The following is a 22180-nucleotide window of genomic DNA, read 5'->3' on the forward strand; positions in this document are numbered from 1 at the left end:
TATATCATGATATTTTGGTGTTAAATTCGTAAATACATTAATTACAACATAACATTACTGCGTATTGAACTACTTTTTCTGTCAAATTTGTTGTATAACATGATGTTTTGGTGTTTAATTTGTAAAATCATAACCTAATTTGATGTTTAATAGGCTTTTCCTTAATCCCTCCTTATTATCCAAGATATTCTGACGGCCCGTTTAGCTTGGATAAGAGAGACTCCACTGTATCTTTGATTTTATTTTCCTGGTTCAAAGAAGCATGATTATGTAACAGATGGTGGGGGTTTCAGCCAGTACTAGCTCTTTCTCAAGTAGAATTGTTGAAACAAATAAGATTTAAGTTAGTCGTGATTAACAAAGCCCATTAATTTCAAGGTAGGTATGACTAATTTTCTTCAAGGAGATACAATACAATGCTTGTGGTGTGTGCATTTCTACTGAATGAAAACTTTAAAGTTTAAGAAAAATCACAGATGTTGTTTCTTGAATTAGAGTTAATTCCATATCCTGGATGAATGTCTATTGGTTAATAACAGTGTGTATCATTTGTTGTAAAGCCCATTTTACTTGAGGAGCCTTAAGGAGTTATATTGATTTTGTCTTTAACTACTATTTAGCAGCATTAGAAAAGAAGCATTGTAACTTCTGCTCACACCGTTTTGGGTTGGATGAATTAAAGAGTGGTCAGAACTACAGCAATGCAGGGTATGAGGAAAAGATTAAGTAAAGTCACAAGATAGAAAAACAGAGGGAAAGAAGGATTAACTAGCATTATGAAAAAATAAGCAGACGGGACATGAACATCTTTGTGTTTCTGATGTCTTTGCTCTTGCAAATTATCTTTGTTAGAAATTAAATCATGTACTGAAAAATATGTGTGAGGAATTTTACAAGGATTCTCATATTATCTATTATATAAGCAAAACAATTTTGACTGTCCCTTGGCAAAATTTCTTCACATGCTTCTTAGAAACAGTTGTATATTACATTTTTGCTAAAGCCACCAATAATACTAATGACTTGTAAAATATACTTTTAAGTGTTTCTGAGGTTGAGATCAAATTTAGCATGACAGATCCATTCCCATATCCATATGAGATCAATTTGGCATTCCGAACACAAAGATAAATTCTTCTTTATACACGCTCCCAAACAATGAAAGCAGGAACCACACTGTAAGGAAAAGACACAAACCAGATTTTTGCTACTGAAATCAATAGCAGTCCCTGCCATATAAAGAAGAAAGCAGCAAGATGCATTTAAAGACATCAGTGGTTGAAAAATTGAATTTGATTTAAAATCTTAATTGAACTGATTAGAGAGTGGCAGGAGGATAAAGTGGTTTTAGTGTTGCACTAAATGTCCAGGAGACCAATGGTTCATTCACACTACAAAATCATAGCACTGTTATTTCATTTTAACTGCCATGGTTCCATTCTATGTTATCCTAGGATTGGCATTATAGAGCAGGTATTTACAAGTTTCAGCTGGAAATCTCTAGTGCAGGCCTGCAAAACCTGTGGCGCTCCAGCTGTTTTGGCCTCCAACTCCCAGAATTCCTGGCCATTGAACAAGCTAGCTAAGGCTTCTGGGAGTTGGAGGCCAAAACAGCTGGAGGGCCGCAGGTTGTGCAGGCCTGCTCTAGTAGTTCAATAGACTACAACTCCCAAAATTCCATAGGCTGAAACCATAGCAACTAAAATTAATTAATAGCACCATGACAGTGTAGTCAAAATGGGGCCAACAGAGTCGTTTAAATGTCTAAAACAGCCAGTAAGGACTTCATCCCACAAGGAAGTGGGGGAAAGGGCCAGATAGCATGTTTTTCCTGTCACGTTCTGTAGCGTTCTGTTTTGAAAGAGTATGAAGATTTTACTCACAGGATGAACCTCTGTACATTTCTAGTAAAATTATGCGCCTCATTCTCCTTCACAGAGACACCTGTTGTCTCCTACTATTTTGTCATCTACAGAGTGCCCACATCACAGCTTTTTATTCATTTTTTAAAAAACCTGTTCAGTTATAAAGTTAATAAAGCAGAATTACACAAGTTCAAAATTGCACAGTTCCAGCTACAATTTTTAAAATGTCTATGTGTGTCTGAGGAGTGATGGCGACAGAAGGAGCATAAAGTGGCATGAAAAAAAATACTCATGATGAACTCCCTCACTGATGTGTCACAAAATGACATGAAAATGGGCAAAGGCATGATTCCTCATCCTACGGGAAAAGTAACAATTTCTAGTGCACAGTGATGAGTGGAGCTGTTTCTTGGCCTGTCTTTCAAATCCCCCCATTTCTAAACACTGTGGAACCCTATGAAATGGGTTGTGTGTCATTTGAAGGGATCAATAAGAATTCATCTTTAAAGAGTTTAGAAATGAAGCCTACCTTCTATGTGATCAGGTCCTAAGTGATGTTAAGATTTTTATTTTGGGACCTCAACATTGACCTACTGGGACCCCATTTGGGGTCAGGACCCACAATTTAAGAAGCACTGGTCTAGAAGGAACACTATTTTTAGTAGGACTTAGTAGTAGTTATGGTGAAGTGCTGAAAAAGGAATACTCTGGGGGAAGTCCCATAAGAAAAAGTAAATATTTGTATGACTTGTGTGGAAACTGGAAAAATATCACAAGGTTGAGAAATTGACACAATTTTTGTACATGATTGTGGTGAGGACTACAGGAGGCCATTTTAACTCTGAGGTAAAATGCATATTTTGTGTACATAAGGTCCAAGCCTCAGTCTCACAATTAAAAGGATTTTAACTACAGGTCTTTAGTCAGAGCTCTTGAGGGGGTAACACTGGTCATAGTTGAACAAGAAGTGCCAATAATAGGATGTGGTATAGGGCATTTTCATGTGTTCAGAACCTTAAAATAATCATGAAAACCCCACACTACCTTATTGGTTACAAATGTATAACTAAGTAATGCCACCACATTCAGCTTTCCATGCCTACCAATGGAGGCCTGTTTTCCTTGTGATTGGGATGAAGTAGGGTGATGCTTCTGGGACTCTTCTGCTAGTGAATACAGCTGTTAGAAGCAATTTTGGACAGTTTTGCTTCTCATTGCTACAACCTTATGTGGTGTTGGGAGCTGACTGAAAACATCATTACCAACAGAACAGATCTCCATCACTTGATATCGATTGGCTATTAAGTTATGAGGGGACCATTTATGATCATGGCAATAGTGATTGTGAATTGAGTATTTGTGAATATGGAACAGTAATAGATCTGTAACTGCAATCCAAGATTTCCTCCAGGTGTTTTGTACTTCAACTCCCAGAAGCCTCAGTTGCCATGGCCAATAATCAGAGATTCTGGGAGCCAAAATCTGAGACACTTGATAGGCAGATGTTGAGAAACAGATATATTATACACACATACATAGTATAGATATAATACACACATACACACACAATTGAAGATGGTTCATGGGGAGGACATGCAAGAGACTGGTACATGTAATAATCTGAAAGATCTCTCTCTTCCGCCGCCTCCTTGTTGAACTCCACTGGTGCTTGAGATACATGTTATCTTGAAACTGAAGTGGGCCCTAGCTAGGGGTTACTGTGAAGAAACAAATACCCAAAGAAGCAGCTTTTATTCATCCAGCTCAGAAACTGAGAGGTGTCCATTTCAGTCTGTCCTATTCCTGCCACTAACCGGTTTAGAACTTATTTTGCAATTTTTGTGTTCTAGAAAGTTGACTCACACCTTTAAAGGCAACACTTTTGCTTGAATATCATGCTTTATGACATCACCAAAGATTACCCCTTGTAACATCATCCTTGTTACACATCACTGTGATATGCCTGCTGTAACACAGGGGTTGTTTTAAGATATTAACGTAATCTTTACTGAAGATTCTCTGTCTAAAATAGGGCTTTAAAAAGTTACATTTTGGGACTGCAGCCCCTAGAATTCCCCAACCAACATAATTTGTGAAAATAGTAGAAATAGATAGCAAATGAGACCTGATGGTAGGACAGCACTGGCATGTGTTGTTTCACATTCTGAAGCTTTCCCTCCATGCATGCCTATGTATGTCCATGTACATTTAATGACACACTTTATATATAGCTGCTTTGGAATGAGTTGAATGGGTCAAGCATGTGTAGAATTCCAGTCATACAGTGTAATCTTATACAAACCTATTTTGAAATAAACAGGGCCGATGTGAGGCTGTTGCTTCATACAGCAGGATGCTGGGAAGATGAAAAAGTGGGCAGAGTAGTATTTGACCAGGATTGTCAAATCTCAGGACTTGGAAACTTTTCTCTGGTTCTTAGTTAAGAAGAAGAATCTCAGGGTGAGAGGGCTGCTTTGAAAGGTATGTGTATACACACAGACACACACACACACACACACTATACACACACGCACACACACTCCTATTTTGTTAGACTTGCTTTTTTATTTGAATGGCATACTCATGATTAATGACATCATCAGAGACTGCTCGCTTATTAACATCACTTAAGCATCCTACATGTAACGTGACTAGATCTGTAAATTTGTTTTCCTATTTTTAAACAAATTGCTTTTTGGGTGAATTTTTTATATGCATTATAAATTATGAATAGCGCTGTATCTCATTCATTGTCATAATAAGCATGCAAGACCTCTTTTTAAATCAGGTGGAAAAAACTCACTCCTCCCATAGTACTGAAAACCAGCTAAGCAGAGAATCCCAGGGTGCTTCCAGACATACATAAAATGCAGGTGAAAATGGGTTAAACTAACTTTCACCCGCAGCCTGCTGTGGCGCAGGCTGGTGAGCAGCCTGCTGCAATAAATCACTCTGACCATGAGGTCATGAGTTTGAGGCCAGCCCGTGGCGGGGTGAGCACCTGTCAATTAAAAATAAAAAATAGCCCCTGCTCGTTGTTGACCTAGCAACCCAAAATATAGTTGCATCTATCAAGTAGGAAATAAGGTACCACTTATACCTTAGGGGAGGCAAATTTAACTAATTTATGACATTGCAATGAGGAAGTGCCATCACAGTAGATGATGAAGCAGCTGCTCCCCCCTGTGGCCAGAATCGAACATCCCCTCAGAAGAAGGTTAAATTGCCTCTGCTTCTGCCTCGGTTCTATGTGTATATGGGCATTGAATGTTTGCCCTATATGTATATAATGTGATCCACCCTGAGTCCCCTTCGGGGTGAGAAGGGCGGAATATAAATACTGTAAATAAATAAATAAATAAATAAATAAATAAATAAATAACTTGTTTCACCTATGTTTCAGTCTCCACTTCCTCCGACAACCCTGGGATTTCCCTCCCAGGGTGGAGGTTGATCTGCGAGGGCATCCAGCCACCCTCCAGCCCCCATCCCCCCTCCCAAAAAAACCCTCACCGCACAGGCTTGCCAGGTGTAACGGAAAGCCTTATTTTATTGGTAAATTTTGCCTATGTTATTTAATGTTGATTTAGAGATAAAAGTGGGCAGAAGTTAGCTACTGATGATTGGCCATGTGTCACCATGGTAACGTAGCTGCTTCGGTAGAAATGTAACAATTCTAAGCTAGTGAAAGGGGCGGAGCTAGCTGGAGGAAAAAAGGAGGAGAGGATGTTTTAGAAAGAAGGGAGTGATGTTGAGGTTTCTGGTGAGGGAAACTTGAGAAAAAGATGTGTGTGTCTGAGGTTCAGTTATGGTAGTCTCTAGCCGGGTGAGCTAGAAGGGAAAAGGATCCAAGTTTAAGTTTGGGACTTCAGTTGGAATACTGAAGGAAAAAGTGACTATTAGTGAGTCAGCTCTGGGTTTTCTAGTGAGGTAGAACTGAAAAGAAAAGGAATAGGGGAGAGACAAAGTTTCAGTCAAGTGGTTAATGTTGAAGAATGAAAGATATGTTTGATATTGTATATATGTGAAACTGAAGAAGTAAACTATTGACACAAGTGTTATCGACCGCGTTTAGGGGATCGGGCCCTTAAGGAGAGACCCGATCCGGTCCTGAGAGAACGGACCTTGGCGAAGCCAAAAGGAGAATTACGAGCCGCAATACAACCTGAAGCCGAAATGAAGAAGGTCCGCCAAAGTTGAAGGAAAATCCGCCAAGGAGTCTTTATTGAGCAATTCAGCTGAAGAGGACTCTAGTAGCGATCATTCGGTCTACTAGTAGTACCATACAATCAAAATAAAGCCATATTTATACAAAATTTCAGTCTGACAGCCCTTTGAATTTCCCGCCCTGCTTCCCTGCCCATCTGATCGTTGATAGGCTAGAAGGTTGAACGAGGAGGGCTTTCGTTTCCCGCCTCGCTCCGTTGGCCCAATAGGAAGCTGCCTTTTGTCTCTATTCGGGCCAATCAGGAAAGAGAAGGCGGGAGTTAGCGAAACAATGAGGTGACGGGACAGGAACTAGCGGATTAAGTCCTGCTAGACCGATTTCTAAAGGGTGCTTAATTTATTAATGGCAGCAATCAAGGGTGTCTGGGTTTCTGTCACGTATACAGATTTTAGATATGCCTTGGGGTGTCAGAGATGGAAGCAAAGATGGGTGGTGATGAGCCATATTGACAGGCTCTGCAGGGCGCCTTCCTGAGGTGTCCTGGTTTTTCCTTTGGGTGAGATATGACAATGTTTGCCTTGGGGCGAATCACCTTTAGGTCAGCAAACTCCGAATTCGGCGACTCAAGCCCTATATTGTCCATGCAATTTGAATTTGATTGGATTTTAGCGGTGGCGGATTATCCCTTTGTTTTTGGGAAAGGAAGCCTGGGTCATAGGAGATGGGATAAGTCCTGGGGTTCATGTGGAGTTCAAAATATTTCCTATTTGATTTCATGCTTTGACAATTATACGAAATAAAATGAAAATTAAAATAAAAGTGGAAATATAAACCATGCTGGGAAAAATACATATTCTCTGGGGATCCCAAAGAGTACAGATAGATAGATTTCATGGAAATAAGGGAGAATTCATAAAAGCGAGTTACATTACATAAAGGGGAATCATAGACAATTGAGAATACTTGGTAAGGACGAAGTTCATAACATCTGGAGAACCCAGCGTGGAAATCCATAAAATGGAGTTTTAGCAGCATGATTTTACAATTCATGAAGTTAGCCCAACGATTAGAAATTCATATAACAGTGATTCATGAGGGTGTCCAGGTTCATAGAATATGAAAATTCACGGATACATTGGGAAAAGAGTTCATCTGTGGTGGAAGGAATTCATAGAAATAGCATGGGGAAGAGATACATGTGAGTTGCAGTCTTTGGAAGTATAGGATTTCATAAGTTCAGGGGTAGGTTTGGGAAGAGTGTTCTTCTCATTCATAAAATTATGAAGGTGTGAATGAAACGCGGAGGGCGCCCGTCCAGGCACCCTCCTAGCAGCTGTAGAGAGGGTGAGGGTCCTTGGAGAACTATGTCTTCCCGGCAGGGAGAGCGATCCATCATCCACAGCTCACAGAATGGGCCGGTGATCTCTTAAACCCATCCCGCGGGTCGCGGGGAGAGAAAAGTCCGGGCTAAGGCTTGGAAAGAGCAGTCGGCTCCGTTTGACAGTCAGCTGTTGAGCCGAGAAAAAATAGTCCAAAGTGGCTTCTGCTGGTTGTGTTTTTAAGACTAGACAATTATAGGCATGAATATGAAAAAGGGTATTTTTTGGTGTGAAATTGAGTGAGTTCTGAGTGGAAATATAGGCTGGGGGGGGTGTGGGTAAACATTCTGGCCATATCGCGGGTTTCCTAGGGGACCGGGAGGAAATTCAGATTCCCTCCGGCTTTAAAGCAGAGAGTAAACCCGGTTACCTTTTTTTGTAATATAATATATAAAAAAGGAAAATATATGAATTTGAGAATCTTCCAGGGGACCTATAGGCCAAGTGACATTTGGCTAGACAGTAAATAAAGAATTGATTCCAATATTTCATAAACATATAAGCATGCAATTCATGAAAAGTTCATAAACAGTTCAGGCAATAGGAGGTTTATGGAAATAACAAAGCGAAGGGATTCCTGTTGATTCCAGTCCGGTCATTCATATGAATGAAGGTGAATGGATGAACGGAGGAGGATCGCGGCTGGTCCTTGAGGAAACTATATTTCTCTTCCAGGGGAGATGGCAGTCCACTACCAGCAGTCCTGGAAGTAGCTTGTGTCCCTGCAGAGGCAATCCGCTCGCCGCGGGAGCCGGGAAGCGGCAGTGACTGTAAAAGAGCGATCGGAGCCGGCTTTTTGACAGTCAGCTGTTCCGAAGCTTTAAACTGGACCGATTTTGGTTCCGCTGGTGGTCTTTGGGTCAGGAGCCTTAGGAAGGGTTAGAACTAAAAGAAGAGCGTGCTAGGGGTAATTTTGATAAAGATATGAGCCAATTTGTATCGTCCGCCGTATTAACCTATGGCAGAGGAGCCTCAGTCAGAGTTTAAAGGACGGACGGGTTAGTGAGAGGAAGGGGGAGGATTGCATGTTAAGAAAAAGGAGTCAAGGAAAGACACAAAATAACCAGATAGAGAGTGTTACTGTTATAAAATGTATGCTACTTTTATTGGGGGGATTTGTTACATAGTTCAGGGAAGGGGAAAGTGAAGATAAAAAGATCTTTTAATAATAGTCTGGTGCGGTCCCGCTCTGTTCCTTTTGCGATGGATCTGCGGAACTCTCTGCTGCGGGTTCAAATCAATTTGAATGCCGGTGCTTCGGACATCACAAGTTACGATTGTTGGACTGAAGTAACCATAAATAAATAGTTCTCTGTTTCAAATAAAGAAAGTGCTTCTGAGTGGTAAATTGCTTGACTTAGTATCAGTAGAAGATTTGTCTCAAATATTGCCCCTCAGTGACACATCATATTGTACATGCACACGTACAGACTCAAGGGTTTATAACTGGCAGTGGCTGGGATCCTGAAAGAAGGATTGCCCCCTGCCTGTTTATGAAGTGGTCCCTTGCATTTAATGGTGGCAGCGGTGGTATAAAAAGGTTCCCCCCTGCCTAAAAGAGCCTTGGAACCTTGCACCAGGCATGGAGGGCCTTTCCAGAGAGCTGTGGAGTCACTTTAGAATGATGCTGGAGACTTCCGGTGTGGCGTGCATGGCGGCTGGTTGGGAGCTCTTGGATCTCTCCCAGAGCACCCGTCCACTTCGGCGACCCTGAAGAGCGATAGCTCCGACCTTACTGACGGATTGAAGCCAGAAGGTGTGCTGAACCCGCAGGTTGCCAAGCCGATGGCTGAGTGGGCTTTCTTCCCCCCCCAAGGGAGAAGAGCCCCCCGAGCCCGGTAAAGGCAGCCACAGGGTAAGCAGATCGCGGAGAGGAGAAGCGGGACCTCGGCTGAGGGATCCCAGGATAACAGCCTGCCTACGCCCATTTTAAAACAAGACGAAAAGAAGAGCCACGCTGCTCAAAAAAACGTAAGTTTAACAAAAAGATCTTGGACATAGAAGTATTAATTTACCCCCCCCCCCCCCCCCTACGAAGAATCTTTTAGTGACAAGATATGGTGGCGGGATAAGAGATTGGAAATGAAAATTTATTTGGAATAATCAAATCCAAAAGCGACTACACACAAAGTATATTAAGTGTATCAGTTTCAATATATTGAAGACCTGTACGGACTGTTAGAGCGAGTGAGTTATACCGAGGCATCAGTTCTACTAAAGTTATATACAACAGCGGGGGACAACTGTAAGGGGACGCCATTATCACAAAAAAAAAAAAAAAAAGTGCCAGACTGACCTTGGAAGAGACTTTGTTTTGACTACGGAGGAGGCTTCCTCAAAACAACACTCCCTGTAGAGAATCCACCCAGGAGGAGCTGATGAAACAAAGACCGGACGCTAAAGAAAGCGACACAAGAACTGGCGGGGCAGAGAGGAAGAGGGGGAAGCCCTTCAAAGAGGGAAAGGAAGTGGTAAGGGAAAATTAGGAGAGAACAGGGCAAGAGCCTCAAGTGGGGCGGAAGCGTGACAAACGTAAAAAGAAACCAATAACAAAGCAAAGAAGGGCGGAAGTAACAGAACGGAGAGGAGGTTGGACCCAACTGCAGGAAGGGCGGAAGGGACATTTGGAGAGAGGGTGAAGAAGGGGAATCCCATCCAGAGAAGCAGAAGCAATAAGAGAGTCACTCAGGAAGGGAGAGAACGGGGACAGGATTTCAAGGGGGTCTCCAGAGAGAACCGAAAGAGGTGCTAAAGAAGACGACGAGAGAGGGAGACTGGAGTAGAGAGACGGAGGTGAAAGACGCCAAAACATAGGCTTTGGTTGAAAAGACTGAGAACATAAGTGCAAAGGGGAAGAGGCTTCAAGGGGGAAAATCGACTCAAGGAACTCATAACAAGATAAAGTATTAATAAGAAGTTGGGTCTCTAGATACATTCTCTCTTTTTTTTCTTTTTATCTAATTCTTTCACTCTCTCTTCTTTTGGTTTTTTCTCTCTCTTTTTCTTCTCTTTTCTGTCTATTTCTTCTTCTCCTTTAATATTCGCACCTATTTTTTTTTTATTATTATTATTATTATTATTATTATTTTCTCTTCTTTCTTTCTTTCCCCCCCTTTTTTTTTTCTCTTCTTTCTTTCTTTTCCCTTTTTTTTTCTTTTTTTTTCTTTCTTTTTTTTTCTTTTTCTCTTTCCTTCTCTCTTATGAACTTAAATTAATTTTTAACAGATATAGTGTTGTATATATTTATATATAGGCACCATATATAGATCAAATAGGGCTACTGATAACACATCAATTTAAAGTTTTACCCTGGTATTTCTCCGGTCTCTTTCTCGGTTCAGTTGTTTTTTGTTGTTTTTTTTTTTCCCTCTCTTTTTTACACTGAGAGTGTAATAAATTTAGAACCATTCAAAAATCAAATTAAAACATTAAATCTTGTTAATTATTAAAAAAAAAAACAAAAAACCAAGTACTTTGTGCATATTGATTTTTCATAAGAAGCACCCAACAGGAGGATGGCTGCATATAAGAACAAGCAAGAAGAAAAAAGAACAATGCCTTCTATTTCGGGCACGATAAACATGACAAGAAGAAACTCCCTCCCGGAGGAAGTCACTCTCAGAGATTTAATGAGAGAAATTCAGAAAATCTCCGAAAAACAGGATACCTATCAAAAATCATCAGATGAACAGATGCAAATATTAAGGAAAGAACTCGCGGACCAACTCACTACAACCAAAAATGAAATTACCAATGAAATTGGCGAGATGAAGAAGGAAATGGACACCCTTAAACAAGAACTTCAGGAAATCAAAAGGGATAAAATTAAAACCGAGAAACTCCAAGGAAAGATTCAAACAAGGATGGACACCTTAGAAGCCAAAAATTCAAAATTGGAAACCAAACAAGAATTGTTAGAACAAAGAGAACTAGAATTTCAGTTAAGATTCAGAAACATCCAGGAAGAAGCCAGAGAAAACTTAAGGCAGATAATAGCTAAACTAACGGCTGAGATACTTCAAATAACAGAAGAAGAGGCAGACGAAAACATTGACAGAGCTTATAGAATAACGACCAATTATTCAAAAAGAAACAAAGTGGCCAGAGATGTCATTGTACAATTTGGAAGAAGAAGATACAGAGATGATATTTTGAGAAAAAACAACTCGACTCCGGTATTTTTCAAAGGAAAAAAAGTAGTCATCCTAAAGGAATTTCCTATGTCAACACTTATGAAGAGACGGAAATATATGTTCCTGACGGAGGAACTAAAGAAGCACCAAATTAGATTCAGATGGGAGCGAACAGAAGGGGTAATGGTAACTTATAAAGATGAGAAGTACTGGCTGACAACCGAGGAAAAAGCAAAAGTTTTTTACGAAAAATTGAAAAAAGAAATGGCTGAACCATCGGAACCTAAAGGATTGAAAGAGAAAAAAAGACCTAGGACAGAATCACCGGAAAAAGAAGACCTACGCATGGATATGGCAAAGACGAAACTGGACGTTCTGAAAGAAGCGGACGATGAAGAAGGAAATTAGATGCTTCTCAAATAACGTGAACGGACTTAACTCTCCCAACAAAAGGAAAAGGATTTTCAACTTCATAAGAAAGAATAACTATGACATAGTAGCCCTCCAGGAAACGCACGTTGCTCAGAAACATGTGGCCCACCTGGTGCAGAACAACATTGGAAAGGAATTCTACGCTTGCGCTTCAGAAAAGAAAAGAGGGGTAGTCATTTATGTGAACACAAGAATACCAGCACAATTGGCTTTTAAAGACAGAGACGGAAGAATAATTGGAATCACAATTACAGTGGATAACCAAAAAATATTGATTTGTAATATTTATGCTCCCAACGGACCCAAAACCAAATTTGTTAATGAATTAAAAGAATTAATTTCAAATGAACAATTTGATGATTTGATGATAATGGGAGATTTCAACGGAGTAATGGACGCCAAAGTGGATAAGAAAAATGACTCTAAAAAATACAGGGACAAAAGCACTGGTAAACTCCCAGTCTTGTGTATGAATTTCTTCAAAGAATTTAACCTACAAGATTCCTGGAGACTACATCACTGGACAGAAAAAGACTATACCTTCTTCTCGGACAACCACCAGAGCTGGTCCAGGATTGATATGGTTTTCACTACAAACAAGTTGACGACAAAAATTGCAAGAATCAAAATTTTGCCAAGGACACATTCAGACCATTGCCCCATAGAAACAATTTTATATTCGAACCCTAGACAGAGGAAGTGGCGTCTCAACGACAACTTATTAAAAGACGAAGAAGACATAAACAAGAATAGGAAAATTCTAAAAGAATACTTTGCAATGAATGAGACACCCCAAACCTCAATCCAGACGATATGGGACGCGGGCAAAGCGGTAATGAGGGGCCACCTCATCCAACAAAATGCAATCAAGAACAAAAAAAGATATTCAGAAATGAAGAAAATTATGGATGAAATCAACAAGATTGAAGACATACTGAAAAGGAACCCCAAAGATGGAAAAGGCAGAACCGAATTAGAAAAACTACAGAAAAAAAGAACCTTTTTAGAAACAGAACAAATGGCGAAGGAATTAAAATATATCAAACAATATCACTTCGAAAACGCCAATAAACCAGGCAAATGGCTTGCAAGGAAGATCAAGAAGAAGCGACAAAACCATCATATCACCAAACTAATCTCAGGAAATAAGACATATACAACCGATGAAGATATCAGCAAGGAGTTTAAAAATTTTTATAAGAAACTCTACTCCAGAGATCAGATTAAGAGAGAAGACATTCAACAATTTCTAAACTTACAAAGACTATCTAAAATACCAGACCGATCCAGAGAGGAGTTGAATAAAGAGATATCAGAACAGGAAATCAGAAATGCCATCAAAAAAGCAGACCCAACCAAAGCACCTGGCCCAGATGGCTTCACAGCAATTTACTATAAGGTATTTGAAGATGAGCTTACACCTCATTTAAAGAGATTGATGAATCAAGCCCTGACAGAACAGAAAATCCCTGACTCCTGGAAGAAAGCAAATATTATTATGATCCCCAAAGACAATTCGGACCTAACAGATGTAAGAAATTATAGACCAATTTCGCTGCTAAATATAGATTATAAACTATTTGCAAACATACTGGCAGACCGTCTAAAAGGTTTTTTGAAAGATTGGATTAAGGAAGACCAGACAGGCTTTTTGCCCCAAAGACACCTAAAGGACAATGTCAGAATAATAATTGATATTATAGAATATTACGAAAAGAACAATCAAAAAGAATGTGCCCTGATGGCCTTAGACGCCGAAAAGGCCTTCGATAATGTGAACTGGGACTTTTTACTGCTCATGATTAAGGAGTTGGACATGGGTCACTACTTCACAAATGCTATAATGTCGATATACGACCATCAAGAGGCCAACATAACAATAAACGGGACGGACACAAGAAGTTTCAAGATAAATAAAGGTACAAGGCAGGGATGCCCCCTGTCCCCCCTACTTTTCATATTATGTTTAGAGACATTACTGAACAATATAAGAGAAGATAAAACCCTGACAGGAACAAAAATTAGAAAAGAAGTATATAAAGTCCGAGCTTTTGCAGACGACTTAATTTGCATTATAGAAAACCCCCTGGACAACATTTTGAGATGGATGACAAAGATAGAAGAATATGGGAAGGTAGCAGGACTGAAGATAAATAAAAACAAGACTATGATCTTGACTAAGAACCTCTCCAAAAATGGACAAGACAAGATAAAGGAATTAACAGGAATACAGGTCACTAACAAGTTAAAGTATCTAGGGATAACTATTACACCAAAGAATGCCCAACTGTTGAAGAATAATTACGAAACCAAATGGAAAGAAGTAAAAAAGGATATGGAAAATTGGAAACACTTGAATTTATCGCTAATGGGCAGAATAGCAACCATCAAAATGAACATTCTCCCCAAAATGTTATTCCTTTTTCAAACAATTCCGATACTAAGAAGCACGCAAACACTTAAGAATTGGAACAAAGACCTTGCCAAATTCATTTGGCAAGGCAAAAAACCAAGGATAAAATTTGTCAATCTAACAGACGACAAGAAAAGAGGTGGATTCGGCCTTCCAGATCTAAAACTATATTATGAAGCCTCCACAATGTTATGGATCAAAGACTGGTCAAATTTAAAAAAGACAAAGATTTTGACTCTAGAAGGCTTCGACCTCAGAGGGGGCTGGCATTCGTACCTATGGTACGACAGGAAAAAAATCGAAAAGAACTTTGGCAACCACTTCATAAGGTCTGCCCTCATCAAAACATGGGAAAAGTATAAAAATAGACTTTACCAGAAAACACCACTTTGGCTCTCACCGCTAGAAGCGTTACACAGAAGAGAGTCAGCTTGGGAAACGTGGCCAACCTACAAAGACGTCCTACAAAAAGTAAATGGCATCTATAGTTTAAAAAACCAAGAAGAAATAAACAAAACATTCAAGAATGTATCTTGGTTCCAATACAGACAACTTGCAGAATACTTCAATAAAGATAAAAAAATAGGCTTTATGGAAAAAGAAACTGTATGGGACAAGATAATTCAACTTGAGAAGAAAGAAATAGCAAGAATATATAAGGTACTTCTGGAATGGTCAACAGAAACCGAAATGGTAAAAGATTGTATGATCAAATGGGCATCAAACATAGGCCACCCGATAAAAATGGAAGACTGGGAAAGAAATTGGAATAAGAGACTGAAATATACTTATGCATACGATTTAAGAGAGAACTGGTACAAAATGATGTACCGATGGTACATCACACCACAAAAACTGGCCAGATGCTATAAAAATCTGCAAGACAAATGCTGGAAATGTCAAACTCAGGAGGGGACTTTCTTCCATATGTGGTGGACATGTAAAAATGCAAAAGAATTTTGGACAAAAATTCACGGAAAAATTCAAGAATTAATAGGTTTGAAATTTCAAATGAAACCAGAATACTTTCTTCTAGGAATGCCTGATTTTGAAATGGACATAAGTAAAGACATATTATTCAATTACTTGGTGACAGCTGCCAGAATAATATACGCAAGAAATTGGAAATTGAAAGAAGTTCCCCGGATGGAGGATTGGAAATTAAAAATATTAGACATTAGGAATATGGACAAACTAACACAATGCCTTAAAAGAAATCAAAGCATACCAAAAAAATCAGCAGATTGGACCCTTTTAAAAGAATATTTAAAATAAGAGAAAAAAAAAAAAAAAAAGGAAAGTCGAATCCCAAATAATATATATATATAGATATATATATATATATATATATTGAAAGGAAAAAAAAAAATCAACCTTGGTAGTAGGGAGGTAATTTCACATCAAAGAAAGGAAAGACATATTTCTTTAAAAACACCTGGAGCTTAACTCCTAACTTCTATGGAAAAGGTCGGAAGTCGACCAAAGTGTGTATATGTATGTTTTTTTTTTTTGTTTTTGTTTTTTTGTTTTTTTATTTTTATTCATTCTCTCTTTTATCCTTTATTTTTCCCACTTTTCTTTACCATTATGTTCCCCCACTTTCACTGTATTGGGAAAATTCGTGGGTATAACTATCTATTCAATTTTTGTGTATGTTTCTCCTGGTTTTTTAAACAAATAAAACAAATATATTAGTAGAATGATGCTGGAGGAGAGGGAGGGGGAGGAGGAATTTTCCATCTCCCTCTCCCTCTCCTCCAGCATCATCCTGAAGTGACTCCATAGTTCTCTGGAGAGGCCCTCCATGCCTGGCAAGCCTGTGAGGTAAGTTTTGGGGAGGGAATGGGGGTCCTGCAGGGGGATTTCCATGCTGCTCCTCTGTTGGTAGCCCGAATAAACAATATGGCTGGGTAGTCCTGGGAGTGAGTCCCCACAGGGCCAATACCCCATTAGACCTGGGCCTTTCAGGAAGTCCTGGACCTAATGGGGTATCTAATTAATTCAGAACAAACCAAGGAAACCAAGGAAACTAGTTTGTAAATTTTAAGTTCTACATGATTTGCACATCCACTCATGATTTTTTAAATTGCAGCATTTTAATTGCACCATTTTAATTCCTTTTCTCTGTTCAGCTGTTAAAATGCTGATCCATAGTTTGTTGCTAATTAATTTGTTTTTACCAGGGGCGTCATTTAGACACCCTCATTAAAAACCCAGAAAGGTCCCGGGATATCAGCCTGTCTGGAGAGTCCCTCACAGTGCCATTCCCTCTGAAATGTTGCTGTCCTTTCATGCCAACCAAATTATGTTTTTTGAGATAGCTGCCTCTTTCTGCCTAATGATAGAGCTGGCCCTGGAGGGAAGGCGAAAAGCTTATGAGATTTTCCACCTTAAATGCCAGTATAAACCCAATCTTTCACTTTTTTTGGGAATATTTCATAAGTGGGTGAAATGCTATTTGCTGCCCTGACTGTAAAACTCTGAATTGGAGCAATGCCTTGACCTTGTATGTCTATAACTGAAATAGGATGGGAATATTACACTGTAATCCTATATATCACTGCTTCTTAAATTGTGAATCCTAATCCCAAATGGGGGCCCTTTGTCTCAATGTTGGGGTTGTGAAAAATTTGTAAAAGATTTCTGATGTCACCTAGATATTTACATGAGCCTGTTAGCAACAATATGCAGTGTTTACAATGTGTTTACAATATGATCATTCACTTAATCAGAATTTAGGTATATAAAGAATTACAGTTTTGCAGGATTCTGGAACATTTGGCATGTGAACTGGATGTAGTACAGGGCTTTCCTGCAGGGCCTGTACACCTTCCTGCTCTCTTTAGATACCTCATGAAGATCTGAGCAATGGTTTCAAGGAACTAAAGTTCATGGTAAGAAGTGGGTTGTGCTTTGCATGCACAAAAGCAATTATACTTTTTTTTTTGCATCCCTGAGCAAAGCACTGAATGGTGCTTTCTACACTTGGCAGGAAAATATACAAATATACCACTGGGTCTCAACAGCCTTTAGTTTTGCCAATTGTATTCTTGCCCCGTGGTAATGTTGAAGTGGGAATGATTGTACATAGGTTTGTTTAAATGTAATTGAGTTATAGTGATGCAATGTGAGCTGGGGATTGCATCATGCACTGTCTGCTGTCCACTATGCAAGTGTGTAAAGAGTTAACTGAGTATTGCATCATACAGCAGAGGTGTACTTCTGGGTTATAGTAAAATCAGAATTTAACTTCAGGTTCAGAAAAGATCCTACATCTTATCCTGAAAGTATGCATCTCTTGAATATTTCTCACATGTATATTTAATGAGTGTGAGACTTTAAAAAAAGACAATACATGCTAAAAGAAAACAGTCACACACGATTGATTTTCCAAGGAGGTGCATGTTTGCTATGAGTCACTGATCCTTTACAGGCAGCATGGTTCTTGCATGCAAACTCTATTTCTTTGGTTGAAAAGTGGAAAGATTTGCTGAAACATAAAAGTTGCATGAGCTCTATTGCAAACAGCTTTGGATCAGAGCAACAATGTGGATGTGGGAAGCTGTGTTGATCTCTATCAAGAAACCAATTCTGTGTTCTTTCATTTGCAGAAAGAACAGGAATTTTGTGAATCAGTTGGATCTCCACCCCATGCAAGACCAAGGTATTCCAAATAAACTAGCATTAACAGGCGCAGTTCACTTGTGCATTACCATTCTGCTGAAAAATCTCCATTCTGCTCTAACCACCATATCATTAGGGTTCATTATATAGAATGACAATTAAGGAGTGAAAATTATAGTTTCTAAATCTGCTCCTTTGGTAGGAGTAGCTTTTAAGGGACCTCTTATGATCCTCGTCAGTATAAATCATTTCAGAAGCAAACTGATATCATATGAGATTCATTTAAATGCAATTTCTTGCAATATGCTGGATCTAGAAAGACAGATTTAAAGGCCATAGCAGCTGTCTCCTTTATGACTGTGTATAGTTTCCTAGAGATTCAGCAAGAACTGTTTGAGAAAAGTTGGTCTGATTTGTACAGTGAATTTAAGGTGTGGACTGTTCACTTTGTTTAATGTAATGATTCTAGTTACTGAATACTTTCGTTTTCCCTCCTTATGTCTGACATCACAAAGTTAGAGGGAAGTTCATTAAATAGAAAAATACACTTATCCATAAATCCATAAAACTATAAAAATGACTCCAAACCAAGGAAGTTTGGATCACCAAAGTATTCCCTTGAGGTGGAAGAGAAAGTGAAAGGAGAGTCTATCAACATGGCTAAGTTCCAAATTACCATAGGTGATCTATAGTCTAAACTTCCTTTAAGAGGGTATTATATGGTATATAAAGATCATCAAGGAAGTGGTCTGCGAACACTTAGAAACAAATGCGGTCATTGCTAATAGTCAACACGGATTTACCAAAAACAAGTCATGCCAGACTAATCTGATCTCTTTTTTCGATAGAGTTATGAGTTGGGTCGATACAGGGAATGCTGTGGATGTAGCCTACCTGGATTTCAGTAAGGCCTTCGACAAAGTCCCCCACGACCTTCTGGCAAATAAACTAGTAAAATGTGGGCTAGACAAAACTACAGTTAGGTGGATCTGCAATTGGCTAAGCGAACGAACCCAAAGGGTGCTCACCAATGCGTCATCTTCATCATGGAAAGAAGTGACAAGTGGAGTGCCGCAGGGCTCCGTCCTGGGCCCGGTTCTGTTCAACATCTTTATTAACGACTTAGACGAAGGGTTAGAAGGCACGATCATCAAGTTTGCAGACGACACCAAACTGGGAGGGATAGCTAACACTCCAGAAGACAGGAGCAGAATTCAAAACGATCTTGACAGACTAGAGAAATGGGCCGAAACTAACAAAATGAAGTTCAACAGGGACAAATGCAAGATACTTCATTTCGGCAGAAAAAATGGAAATCAAAGATACAGAATGGGGGACGCCTGGCTTGACAGCAGTGTGTGCGAAAAAGACCTTGGAGTCCTCGTGGACAACAAGTTAAACATGAGCCAACAATGTGATGCAGCAGCTAAAAAAGCCAACGGGATTCTGGCCTAAATCAATAGGGGAATAGCGTCTAGATCCAGGGAAGTCATGCTCCCCCTCTATTCTGCCTTGGTCAGACCACACCTGGAATACTGCGTCCAATTCTGGGCACCACAGTTGAAGGGAGATGTTGACAAGCTGGAAAGCGTCCAGAGGAGGGCAACTAAAATGATCAAGGGTCTGGAGAACAAGCCCTATGAGGAGCGGCTTAAAGAGCTTGGCATGTTTAGCCTGCAGAAGAGAAGGCTGAGAGGAGACATGATAGCCATGTACAAATACGTGAGGGGAAGTCATAGGGAGGAGGGAGCAAGCTTGTTTTCTGCTGCCCTGCAGACTAGGACACGGAACAATGGCTTCAAACTACAGGAAAGGAGATTCCACCTGAACATCAGGAAGAACTTCCTCACTGTGAGGGCTGTTCGACAGTGGAACTCTCTCCCCCGGACTGTGGTGGAGGCTCCTTCCTTGGAGGCTTTTAAGCAGAGGCTGGATGGCCATCTGTCAGGGGTGCTTTGAATGAGATTTCCTGCTTCTTGGCAGGGGGTTGGACTGGATGGCCCATGAGGTCTCTTCCAACTCTACTATTCTATGATTCTATGATTCTATGATTCTAACTCCAACTATAATTTTTAATTGATTTTTATTCTTCTTTGGGAATATGAATTTTCGTCTTTGGGACCTGAATTGTTCATAACTGGTTGACCTCTGGATAACATACTTAGGGCCCTTCCACACAGTCATATAACCCAGAATATCAAGGCAGATAATTCACCATATCTGCTTTGAATTGGATTATCTTAGTCCACACTGCCATATAATCCAGTTCAATGTGGGTTTTACACAGCTGTGTGGAAGGGGCCTTAGTTGATCTTTTAAATGGGAACATTATTTGACCCCCCCCCCCCAAATTTGGTATTAAATGAGACATATTATTTTATACTGCAATTTGTGATTCTGGCAGCCTGACTACTAACTTTAATGGGTCTTGGATTTACATTTCTGCGTACTAAGCCGAATATATGTATACACACACTCTGATTAGCTATCAGCCTGACCTTTAGCCTACAAATGAGTGCAACATTTCAAAATCAGTTCAAACTGAAGTCCAAGCAGTCTCCTGTCCTCTGTGTGTGTGTGCTTTTGTGATAAAAATAAACGCCATAGAGCCAGTTACCCATCCGGAATGACCACACTGGTATCTAAATATAGCTGACTACTGATATGTGTCCATTTGGACACATTAAAGCAGTCACACCAGTATATTCTTATTCTTATTACATATTTTCTCCCCAGAAGGCAGACTCAAAGTGGAATATAATAAGGATGGTATACCATAATGCAAGTTGTTGTTGCTGATCTTGTTGTTGTGTGCCTTCAAGTTGTTTCCAATGTCTGGCATTGGTGACTATAATACAGAGTTTTCTTGGCAAGATTTGCTCAGAAGAGTTTTGTCATTGCTTTCCTCTCAGGTTGAGAGACTGTGACCTGCCCAAAGTCACCCAGTTCAATTATGGTTCAATGAAGATTCAAACCCTGGAATCTGGCATCATATTCCAGTGCTTAAATTATTGCAATGTTTTGGCCCCATAATTAAAGATAAAGGTTTTCCCTTGACATTAAGTTAGTTGTGTCTGACTCTAGGGGTTGGTGCTCATCTCCATTTCTAATCTGAAGAGCCAGTGTTGTCTGTAGATGCCTCCAATGTCATGTTGCTAGCATGACCTCATGGAGCGTCATTACTTTCCTGCCGGAGAGGTACCTATTGATCTACTCACATTTGCATGTTTTCAAACTGCTAGGTTGGCAGAAGCTGGGGCTAACAGTGGGAGCTCCCCCCCGCTCCCCGGATTCGAACTGCTGACCTTTCAGTCAGCAAGTTTAACCCACTGTGCCAATGGATGACGCTTTATTTTCAACTATGAGGACCTCAATTTACCTCATCACCCATCATCTCGTGCATAGGTTTGGTTAGGGAGTTAGTGGCATCCCAATTCTCTTTATGAATGAAACAGTAAACGAGGTTATAATGTTCAGCCCCAACAAATAGAACTGATTTTTTTAATGCCATTGCTAGCTGAATGGAGCATGCCACCCACCAATCTGCCCTCATCTTTTGCCAATGCCACCCTGATCCAGATTGAACACATGCAGTAACCCCCCCCCCCCAGTCTTTTTCTGGAAACTATGGAGCAAGATGTTTTTAAAAATGCATTAAAGCTTAAATGATGTGCCTTCACTGTTCAAACTGTTGTGTTCCTACAACACCAGACTAGAGGAAGTGCAGATTTTTCATAGTGTGGATGAGGACTGAGAGACTGAAGAATGCCCCTAATCTTCTACCCCAAAAGTCAGTCACCAAGTGAGTTGAACAACAGATGCCCGACTGAATCATTCATGAACACATTCAGTTGCATGCTGAAATGCTCTCCACACAATCAACTCCAGTTCCCTGCCCCTTGCCAGTATTGACAAACTAAGCCTGACTAACGGCCACAGCCAGAAAAAAAATGGGGGGGGGATTTGAAACTTTTAGTGAATCATGAAGTTCCATAACACATAATAATGTAGAAATCAGGCTCCATCGATAAACTTTAGTGAACACTCATTGACAGATAATCTTCAGCGGACACTCATGGGGATTTGGTTAATCAGTTAAAATTCATGAGTAAACCAGTCTTTAAACAAACTTGATTTTTTTTGAACCCTTAACACTCCCCCCCCCC

Source organism: Anolis carolinensis, chromosome 1 (genome assembly GCF_035594765.1).
Source record: "Anolis carolinensis isolate JA03-04 chromosome 1, rAnoCar3.1.pri, whole genome shotgun sequence".
Taxonomy (NCBI): Eukaryota; Metazoa; Chordata; class Lepidosauria; order Squamata; family Dactyloidae; genus Anolis; species Anolis carolinensis.